The sequence below is a fragment of the Pan troglodytes genome, chromosome 16 (assembly GCF_028858775.2).
Source record: "Pan troglodytes isolate AG18354 chromosome 16, NHGRI_mPanTro3-v2.0_pri, whole genome shotgun sequence".
Classification (NCBI taxonomy): Eukaryota; Metazoa; Chordata; class Mammalia; order Primates; family Hominidae; genus Pan; species Pan troglodytes.
In genome coordinates, this window is record NC_072414.2 from 18,547,812 (window position 1) to 18,559,769 (window position 11,958).

Here is an 11,958-nt window from a genome sequence, read left to right on the forward strand (position 1 = left end):
CACATTAGAGTGGCCAACATGCCAATTCAAGAAATTTAGAGTACCTTTGTGAAGTACTATATAGGACAACAATCACCAAGACACAGTTATCAGATTCTCCAAGGTCAACATGAAAATAAAAGCCTTAACAGAGTTAGAGGAAAGGGTCAGGTCACTTTCGAAGGGAACTCTATTAGGCTAACAGTAGACCTATCAGCAGAAACCTTACAATCCTTAAAATCTTAGGAGCCTATTTTCAGCATCCTTAAAGAAAATAAATTCCAACCAATAATTTCATATCCTGCCAAACTAAGCTTCATAAGCAAAGAAGAAATAAAATCCTTTCCCGGCAAGCAAATGCTAAGAGAATTTGTTACCATTACACTAGCCTTACAAGAGGTTCTTTAGGGAAATGAAAAATAAAACCTGCTAACATAAAACAAACTTAAATACATAGCCCAAAGACCATGTAAAGCAACTACACAGTTGAAACTACAAAACAACCAGCTAACAAAACAATGACAAGATACAAATCTCACATATCGATATTAACCTTGAATGTAAATGGTCCAAACGCCCCACTTAAGAGGGACAGAGTGGTAAGTTGGAAGACTCAACCATATACTGTCTTCAAGAGACCTATCTAATATGTAATGCCATCCATGGGATGAAAGGAAAAGGTTGGAGAAAGATCTCTCATACAAATGAAAAACAAAAAGACCAGAGGTTGCTATTGCTATGTCATATAAAACAGACTTTAAACCAACAACAGTAAAAAAAAAAAAATAAAGGCATTACATAATGATGAAGCATTTAGTTCAACAAGAAGACATAAAAATCCTGAAAATATAGGCATCCAACATTAGGGCACTCTGATTCATAAAACAAATACTTCTAAACCTGCAAAAAGACTTAGACAGCCACACAATAATAGTGGGGGCGAGTTACTGGGTGCAGCACACCAACATGGCACGTGTATACATATGTAACTAACCTGCACGTTGTGCACATGTACCCTAAAATTTAAAGTAAAATTAAAAAAAAAAATAGTGCTGGATTTGAACATCCCACTGACAGCTTTAGACAGATCAATCATTGTGATGAAAACTAACAAAGAAATTCTCTTTTTTAAAATGTATTATTATTATTATTATACTTTAAGTTTTAGGGTACATGTGCACAACGTGCAGGTTTGTTACATATGTATACATGTGGCATGTTGGTGTGTTGCACCCATTAACTTGTCATTTAGCATTAGGTGTATCTCCTGATGCTATCCCTCCACCCTCCCCCCACCCCACAACAGTCCCCGGTGTGTGATGTTCCCCTTCCTGTGTCCATGTGTTCTCATTGTTCAATTTCCACCTATGAGTGAGAACATGTGGTGTTTGGTTTTTTGTCCTTAAGATAGTTTGCTGAGAATGATGGTTTCCAGCTTCATCCATGTCCCTATAAAGGACATGAACTCATCATTTTTTATGGCTGCATAATATTCCATGGTGTATATATGCCACATTTCCTTCATCCAGTCTATCATTGTTGGACATTTGGGTTGGTTCCAAGTCTTTGTTATTGTGAATAGTGCCACAATTAACATACGTGTGCATGTGTCTTTATAGCAGCATGATTTATAATCCTTTGGGTATATATCCAGTAATGGGATGGCTGGGTCAAATGGTATTTCTAGTTCTAGATCCCTGAGGAATGGCCACACTGACTTCCACAATGGTTGAACTAGTTTACAGTCCCACCAACAGTGTAAAAGTGTTCCTATTTCTCCACATCCTCTCCAGCACCTGTTGTTTCCTGACTTTTTAATGATCGCCATTCTAACTGGTGTGAGATGGTGTCTCATTGTGGTTTTGATTTGCATTTCTCTGATGGCCAGTGATAATGAGCATTTTTTCATGTGTGTTTTGGCTGCTTAAATGTCTTCTTTTGAGAAGTGTCTGTTCATATCCTTCGCCCACTTGTTGATGGGGTTGTTTGTTTTTTCTTGTAAATTTGTTTGAGTTCATTGTAGATTCTGGATATTAGCCTTTTGTCAGATGAGTAGGTTGCAAAAATTTTCTCCCATTCTGTAGGTTGCTTGTTCACTCTGATGGTGGTTTCTTTTGCTGTGCAGAAGTTCTTTAGTTTAATTAGATCCCATTTGTCAATTTTGGCTTATGTTGCCATTGCTTTTGGTCTTTTAGACATGAAGTCCTTGCCCATTCCTAGGTCCTGAATGGTATTGCCTAGGTTTTCTTCTAGGGTTTTTTATGGTTTTAGGTCTAACATTTAAGTCTTTAATCCATCTTGAATTAATTTTTCTATAAGGTGTAAGGAAGGGATCCAGTTTCAGCTTTCTACATATGGCTAGCCAGTTTTCCCTGCACCATTTATTAAATAGGGAATCCTTTCCCCATTGCTTGTTTTTGTCAGGTTTGTCAAAGATCAGATGGTTGTAGATATGCAGCATTAATTCTGAGGGCTCTGTTCTGTTCCATTGGATTATATCTCTGTTTTGGTACCAGTATCATGCTGTTTTGGTTACTGTAGCCTTGTAATATAGTTTGAAGTCAGGTAGCGTGATGCTTCCAACTTTGTTCTTTTGGCTTAAGATTGACTTGGCAATGCAGGCTCTTCTTTGGTTCCATTTGAACTTTAAAGTAGTTTTTTCCAATTCTGTGAAGAAAGTCATTGGTAGCTTGATGGGGATGGCATTGAATCTATAAATTACCTTGGGCAGTATGGCCATTTTCACGATATTGATTCTTCCTACCCATGAGCATAGAATGTTTTTCCATTTGTTTGTATCCTCTTTTATTTCATTGAGCAGTAGTTCATAGTTCTCCTTGAAGAGGTCCTTCACGTCCCTTGTAAGTTGGATTCCTAGGTATTTTATTTTCTTTGAAGCAATTGTGAATGGGAGTTCACTCATGATTTGGCTCGCTGTTTGTCTGTTATTGGTGTACAAGAATGCTTGTGATTTTTGCACATTGATTTTGTATCCTGAGACTTTGCTGAAGTTGCTTATCAGTTTAAGGAGATTTGGGGCTGAGATGATGGGGTTTTCTAGATATACAGTCATGTCATCTACAAACAGGGACAATTTGACTTCCTCTTTTCCTAATTGAATGCCCTTTATTTCTTTCTCCCACCTGATTGCCCGGGCCAGAACTTGCAACACTATGTTGAATAAGAATGGTGAGAGAGGGCATCCCTGTCTTGTGCCAGTTTTCAAAGGGAATGCTTCCAGTTTTTGTCCATTCAGTATGATATTGGCTGTGGGTTTGTCATAGATAGCTCTTATTATTTTGAAATACGTCCCATCAATAACTAATTTATTGAGAGTTTTTAGCATGAAACGTTGTTGAATTTTGTCAAAGGCCTTTTCTGCATCTATTGAGATAATCATGTGGTTTTTTTCATTGGTTCTGTATATATACTGGATTATGTGTGTTGATTTGCATACGCTGAACCAGTCTTGCATCCCAGGGTTGAAGCCAACTTGATCTTGGTGGATAAGCTTTTTGATGTGATGCTGGATTTGGTTTGCCAGTATTTTATTGAGGATCTTTGCATCGATGTTCATCAGGGATATTGGTCTAAATTTCTCTTTTTTTGTTGTGTCTCTGTCAGGCTTTGGTATCAGGATGATGCTGGCCTCATAAAATGAGTTAGGGAGGATTCCCTCTTTTTCTATTGATTGGAATAATTTCAGAAGGAATGGTACCAGCTCCTCTTTGTACCTCTAGTAAAATTCGGCTGTGAATCCATCTGGTCCTGGACATTTTTTGGTTGGTAGGCTATTAATTATTGCCTCAATTTCAGAGCCTGTTATTGGTCTATTCAAGGATTCAAGTTCTTCCTTGTTTGGTCTTGTGAGTGTGTATGTGTCGAGGAATTTATCCGTTTCTTCTAGATTTTCTAGTTTATTGCATAGAGGTGTTTATAGTATTCTCTGATGGTAGTTTGTATTTCTGTGGGATCAGTGGTGATATCCCCTTTATCACTTTTATTGTGTTTATTTGATTCTTCTCTCTTTCCTTCTTTATTAGTGTTGCTAGTGGTCTATCTATTTTGTTGATCTTTGCAAAAAACCAGCTCCTGGATTCATTGATTTTGACAGCTTTTTGTGTCTCTATTTCCTTCAGTTATGCTCTGATCTTAGTTATTTCTTGCCTTCTGCTAGCTTTTGAATGTGTTTGCTCTTCTTTCTCTAGTTCTTTTAATTTTGATGTTAGGGTATCGATTTTAGATCTTTCCTGATCTCTCTTGTGGGCATTTAGTGCTATAAATTTCCCTCTACACACTGCTCTATATGTGTCCCAGAGATTCTAGTATGTTGTGACTTTGTTCTCTTTGGTTTCAAAGAACATCTTTATTTCTGCCTTCATTTAATTATGTACCCAGTAGTCATTCAGGAGCAGGTTGTTCAGTTTCCATGTAGTTGGGCAGTTTTGAGTGAGTTTCTGAATCCTGAGTTCTAATTTGATTGCACTGTTGTCTGAGAGACAGTTTGTTGTGATTTCTGTTCTTTTACATTTGGTGAGTAGTGCTTTACTTCCAACTATGTGGTCAATTTAAGTATAAGTGAGATGGGGTGCTGAGAAGAATATATATTCTGTTGATTTGGGGTACAGAGTTCTATAGATGTCTGTTAGATCCATTTGGTGCAGAGCTGAGTTCAAATCGTGGATATCCTTGTTAACTTTCTGTCTCATTGATCTGTCTAATGTTGACAATGGGGTGTTAAAGTCACCCATTATTATTGTGTGGGAGTCTAAGTCTCTTTGTACATCTCTAAGGATTGGCTTTGTGAATCTGTGTGCTCCTGTATTGGGTGCATATATATTTAGGATAGTTAGATCTTCTTGTTGAATTGATCCATTTACTGTTGTGTAATGGTCTTCTATGTCTCTTTTGATCTTTGTTGGCTTAAAGTCTGTTTTTCCTGAGACTAGGATTGCAACCCCTGCTTTTTTTTGTTTTCCATTTGCTTGGTAGATCTTCCTCCATCCCTTTATTTTGAACCTATATGTGTCTCTGCATGTCAGATGGGTCTCCTGAATACAGCACACTGTTGGTTCTTGACTCTTTATCCAATTTGCCAGTCTGTGTCTTTTAATTGGAACACTTAGCCCATTTACATTTAAGGTTAATATTGTTACATGTGAATTTGATCCTGTCATTGTGATGTTAGCTGGTTATTTTGCCCACTAGTTGATGCAGTTTCTTCCTAGCATCGATGGTCTTTACAATTTGGCATGTTTTTGCAGTGGCTGGTACTGGTTGTTCTTTCTGTGTTTACTGCTTCCTTCAGGAGCTCTTGTAGGGCAGGCCTGGTGGTGACAAAATCTCTCAGCATTTGCTTGTCTATAAAGGATTTTCTTTCTCCTTTACTTATGAAGCTTAGTTTGACTGGATATGAAGTTCTGTATTGAAAATTCTTTTCATTAAGAATGTTGAATATTGGCCCCCACTCTCTTCTGGCTTGTAGAGTTTCTGCTGAGAGATCCGCTGTTAGTCTGATGGGCTTCCCTTTGTGGGTAACCCGACCTTTCCCTCTGGCTGCCCTTAACCTTTTTTCCTCCATTTCAACCTTGGTGAATCTGACAATTCTGTGTCTCAGGGTTGCTCGTCTCATAGAGTATCTTTGTGGTGTTCTCTGTATTTCCCGAATTTGAATGTTGGCCTGCCTTGCTAAGTTGTGGAAGTTTTCCTGGATAATATCCTGAAGAGTGTTTTCCAACTTAGTTCCATTCTCCCCATCAATTTCAGGTACACCAATCACAAGTAGATTTGGTCTTTTCACATAGCCCCATATTTCTTGGAGGCTTTGTCCATTTCTTTTTACTTTTTTTTCTCTAAACTTCTCTTCTCACTTCATTTCATTCATTTGACCTTCAATCACTGATCCCCTTTCTTCCACTTGATCAAATCGGCTACTGAAGCTTGTGCATGCTTCACGTAGTTCTTGTGCCATTGTTTTCACCTCCATTTGGTCATTTAAGGTCTTCTCTATGCCGTTTATTCTAGTTCGCCATTCATCTAATCTTTTTTCAAGGTTTTTAGCTTCCTTGTGTTGGGGTCGAACATCCTCCTTTAGCTTGGAGAAGTTTGTTATTACCAACCTTCTGAAGCCTACTTCTGTCAACTCATCAAAGTCATTCTCCATCCAGCTTTGTTCCATTGCTGTGGAGGAGCTGTGACACTTTGGAGGAGAAGAGGTGCAGTGGTTTTTAGACTTTTCAGGTTCTCTGCTCTGGTTTCTCTCCATCTTTGTCATTTTATCTACCTTTGGTCTTTGATGATGGTGACCTACAGATGGGGTTTTGGTGTGGATGTCCTTTTTGTTGATGTCGATGCTATTGCTTTTGTTTGTTAGTTTTCCTTCTAACAGATTCCTCAGCTGCAACTCTGTTGGAGTTTGCTGGAGGTCCACTCCAGACCCCGTTTGCCTGGGTATCACTGGCAGAGGCTTCAGAACAGCAAATAATGTTGCTGCCTGATCCTTCCTCTGGAAGCTCTGTCTCAGAGGGGCACCTGGCTGTATGAGGTGTCAGTTGACCCCTACTAAGAGGTGTCTCTCAGTTAGGCTACTTGGGGGTCAGGGACACACTTGAGGAGGCAGTCTGTCCATTCTCAGAGCTTAAACTCCATTCTGTGGGAACCACTGTTCTCTTCAGAGCTGTCAGACAGGGAAGTTTAAGGCTGTAGAAACTTCTGCTGTAGAAAGTTTCTGCTGCCTTTTGTTCAGCTATGCCCTGCCCCTAGAGGTGGAGTCTACAGAGGCAGGCAGTCCTCGTTGAGTTGTGGTGGGCTCCACCCAGTTCAAGCTTTCCAGTGGCTTTGTTTACCTAGTCAAGCCTCAGCAATGGCGGATGCCCCTCCCCCAGCCTGTCTGCTGCCTCCCAGTTCGATCTCAGACCGCTGCACTAGTAGTGAGCAAGGCTCCATGGGCGTGTGATCCTCCGAGCCAGGTGCGGGATATAATCTCCTGGTGTGCCATTTGCTAAGACTGTTGGAAATGCGCAGTATTAGGGTGGAAGTGTCCCAATTTTCCAGGTACCATCTGTCATGGCTTCCCTTGGCTAGGAAAGGGAAATCCCCCAACCCCTTGTACTTCCTGGATGAGGTGATGCCCCACCCTGCTTCAGCTCACCCTCTCCATGGGCCACACCCAGTGTCCAACCAGTTCCAGGTACTTCAGTTGGAAATGCAGAAATCATCTGTCTTCTGTGTTGATAGTGCTGGAAGCTGTAGACCAGAGCTGTTCCTATTTGGCCATCTTGGTGCCTCCTCTTGTTTTTTTTTTTTTTTTTTTTCTGATTTCAACTTGACAGCAGAACTCAACCATGCTGATGGTGCAGACGCATGTTGGTGGGAACTTTTCATTGTTTGATTCTGACATTTATGATAAATGGATTCACTTACTAAAGTTTTGTAGAGAGAGTAATAACCATTTAATCACCTAGATGATATTTCCTTTATAAAATCAAACATATCTGGTGGTTTTAGAGCAATATTTTTTACCTCAGTCACTTGTGTTTATTAGACAAGAATACTAAGTGTCAAGATGTTTGCATTGCCTTTCATATTTTTATTTAGGGGACAGTGTAATGATAAATGACTTTGAATATATAACCAGACACACCTTCATCCCCCCCCAAATCTGTGCTAATTTACTTTTTTTATATTTCATGCATGAAGCTAAATTGTTTTTACCCATGGATTAAAGCAAAATGATACAATGATACCTGAATCCTGGCCAAATAACATGAAATGGCAACTGCAAAATTGTTCTGCAAAATTTTACAGGGTATTATGGTATTGAGGATATCCCAAGAAAACTTGAGAGGCATTATCTTTCTCATTAGAGACTGACATTCCTGTATCAAGTAAAGTCTCGGGAAAAAGAACCATGTGTGACTATTTTAATGCAACCTCTTGGTTGAAATAAAATGACTAAAAGCAGTGTTTATCTTGTTGATAACTGAGAGGCAAATATTAAAAATTTTGTTCTGAGATGAAGAGAGTTCACATGATAAGTCTCTGGGATGTGAACTAAACTGGGAAAGCACCAGGACCATTTCTAAGACATACAGTTAATTAGGGTTTGGATAAACAGAATAATGTTCCCCACTCCCTAAAAAAGATATTTACATCCAAGTTCTTAGATACTGGAAATACATTACAATTCATGGCAAAGAGAATATAAGGTTGCAAATGGGATCAAAATTGCTGATATGCTGATGAAAAATAAGCAGACTATTATGAATTATCATGGTGGGCCCAGTAGAATCATAAGCATCAAAAACCATGGAAGAGTGAAGAATAAACCGTATCAAAGTGATAGATCATGAGAAAGACTCAATTGGATATATTTTTAATTGTTTGCTTTAGTGAGTCTTTCCACTTTAGCATACATTTTATTCAATTCAACTCTGCAAATGTGATTCATTTTATATGCCTGTCACTGAATTTGGTGTTAAAAATAAAATGAGAGAACACAAAATAACAAAAATTGATTTCTAAAGATGGAGGGCAAAGGGCATTAGGAATATAGATAGTGTGCACCCTATACAGGCATGATTGTAAATGTATTCATTATATAGAGAGAGTAATAATTATATATATATATATATAATTATTTGGCTTAGAAAAGAGTTCAGGGGGTACATTATCAAGAATTTAGCATCAAGGTTAATCAAGAATAAGTGAGTAAAATAAAAATAATAATGATGGTAATAATTTCAAACACTGAAGAAAGAACATTGATGATATGAAGTCATTTTTTTTTCAGATCTACAAAATATGTTTCTTCTATGCCATTAGGATGAACACAATTTTCACTTATGTTATCTTTTAAAAATGCCTTTAATTGTCAAGCTAGCATTAGAATCTCAGCCAACATCTTCCATCTTCTCTTCCACATTTTTACATTCTTTCAGGATCACAGGCCTAAGACCCATGACCTGGTCACCTGTCATTTGGCCTTTGTCCACCTAGTAATGCTCTTCACTGCAATGGAGTTTTTGTCTCCAGACATGTTTGAGTCACTGAATTTTCAGAATAACTTTAGATGTAAAGCTTTCTTTTTTTTTTTTTTTTGGAGACAGAGTCTCACTCTGTTGCCCAGGCTGGAGTGCAGTGGCGCGATCTCAGCTCACTGCAAGCTCCACCTCCCGGGTTCACGCCATTCTCCTGCCTCAGCCTCCCAAGTGCCTGGGACTACGGGCGCCTGCCACCACGCCTGGCTAATTTTTTTTGTATTTTTTAGTAGAGCCGGGGTTTCACCGTGTTAGCCAGGATGGTCTCGATCTCCTGACCTCGTGATCCACCCGCCTCGGCCTCCCAAAGTGCTGGGATTACAGGCGTGAGCCACTGCGCCCAGCCTAAAGCTTTCTTCTATTTGCACAAGGTGATGAGGGGCCTCTCCATCTGCACCACCTGCCTCCTGAGCATGCTCCAGGCCATTACCATCAGCCCCAGCACTTCCTGGTTGGTTAGATTTAAACATAAATTTACAAAATACGATATCCTGGGCTTATTTGTTTTTTGGTTTAGCAATTTGTCTTTCAGTAGTGACATGATAATCTACACTGTAGGTTATTCCAATGACCCAGATAATTTTGAATATCAGCAAATATTGTACATTTTTCCCAATGAATGTCCTCATCAGGACGCTATTTCTTACGCTGTCATTATCCAGAGATGACTTCTTCATAGGAATCATGCTGCTCTCAAGTGTATACATGGTCATTCTTTTGTCCAGGCATCAGAGGCACTCCCAGCAATTTCACAGCAGCAGCCTTATACTAAGGACTTCTCTAGTGAAAATGGCCACCAAGACCATCCTGATGCTGGTGAATTCCTTTGTGCTGATGTACTCAGTGGACTTCATCCTCTCATCATCCACAATGCTGTTATGGGTAATTGGCCCTGTCACATATGGTGTCCACAAGTTTGTGGTCGATACCTATGCCACTGTCAGTCCTCTGGTGCTAATCAGATCTGATAAAAGAATCATCAATATTCTGCAAAAGTTTCAATGGAAGTGCCATCTATTTTTAACAAGTTGGTGATAAAATTTTCTAAAAATTATTTCTTTGTAATCAATTAAATTATACAAAAAGCACATAATTTTCTTTCTGATTTAAATAAAACATGTGAATTGTACTTTTATAATATCTCAATATCTTTTAATTTTTTGGTGCCAAGAACTGTGTGCTTTCCTCAGTTCAATGCCCACTATGATTTTGTATTCTCAAGGTCTGTCTCTCACCCCTTCATTTTAATTTTACCTTCGTACAGGAAAATGTTATTTTCTTCTTGAGTACACTCTTACGCAGCTCCTACTGGCAAGCAAATCTCTTAGTTTTAATTTTTGAAATTATTTTAATTTTTCTTATTTATTGAAGATATTTAGCTATATTCAAATTCTAGCTTGAATAAAAAAATTTTTAAGCATAATTTTAAAATTTGTTTTTAATTGAAAATAACATTGTGTAAGTTTATTATGTATGTTTTGAATTACATATAGATTATAAAATGATTAAATCTAGCTAATTAACAAATGCATGATCTAAAAGTTATTGTTTTTTTGTGGTGAAAACACTTAACATCAACTACCTTTTCATTTTTCAGGACTGCAATATATCATAATTAAGTATGACTGCCGTGCTGCATAACAGATCTTGTAAAATATATTTCTTCTATCTAATAATAATTATGTTTCCTTTGACCAACATATTTCCATCCTGTCCTCCCCACTAACCACCGCAGGCTCTGGTAACCACCATTCTACTCTCTACTTCTAAGAGATAAACTTGTTTAGATTCCACTTTTAATAAATTCCTGTGTTATTTGTCTCTCTATGTCTGGCTTATTTCACTTAACATAATGTCCTTCAGGTTCATCTATGTTGTCTTAAATGGCAGAATTTTATTCTGCCATTTATTTTATTATGCCATATATTTGTGGCCAAATAGCATTTCATTATGTTTACATACCATGTTGTCTTATCCATTTATTCTTTGATGGGCACTGTGATTGATTCCATATCTTGGCCATTGTCAATAGTGCTGTAATAAACATGGGAGTGTAGCTATCTCTTTAACATACTGATTTTATTTCTTTTGGCTATATGCCCAGTTGTGGAATTGCTGGAACATACAGTAGTTCCATTTTAGGTTGAGAAACTTCCATACTTGTTTTTCATAGTGGCTGTATTAATTTGTATTCAAACCAACAGTTTATAAGAGTTCCCTTTATTCCACATCCTTGCCAACACTTGTTCTCTTTTGTCATTTCGATTATGGCCATTCTACTTAAGATAAGGTAATGTCTGGTATTGTTTTGATTTGCATCTCCCTGGAGGTGATAAACGCCAAGACAGAGAAACTGGGAGATACAAGAGGACAGAAATGACTCATCGATAGACACCATGGAGTCTCATCCACAATCGGCACACTCTGATCCTCTAACCAAATGACAAGCCACAGTTCAACTACTCCTTTTAAAGAAAAATGAGAAAAAAATCTCTAAAATCGAGGACAGGCAAGGAGAGTGTCCCCCTTTGGGCACACCAGCTGGTTTTATGTGTGATAATTATAGCACCTCTTCTTGCAAACATTTATGTAAAGGGAGGATTTTACTAAGGACGACCAACATCTAAGGTTCCCAAAGTGAAGAACTTTAAATATTCCCAAACTGGTCTTCTCGTATGCTAAATTAGAGAAGTTAGGTTTCTGCATCAAGGAAAATAAATGAGGGTTGTATTTTAGCTGGCACCTAAAAACATCCAAAAGTAGAAATGATAAACTTATTTCTTTCCAGAAAGGTAACAATAAAATATTTGAAACTACCTCAGAATTAAAGAAAAGTAGCAAAATCAGCTTCTAAAATCAGGAAGCTGCCAGAAACTGTCTCTTCTTTTTCTTCTCCTAAACCTCTGCTTTCTAAACTTCCTTGCCTGGATGATTTCATTTT

At 38.1% G+C, this 11,958-nt stretch overlaps 1 pseudogene; it reads left to right on the top strand.

The window, feature by feature from the left end:
* Window positions 1–8,822: 8,822 nt before the first annotated feature.
* Window positions 8,823–10,052, top strand: LOC107973314 (putative vomeronasal receptor-like protein 4; annotated as a pseudogene).
* Window positions 10,053–11,958: the final 1,906 nt, after the last annotated feature.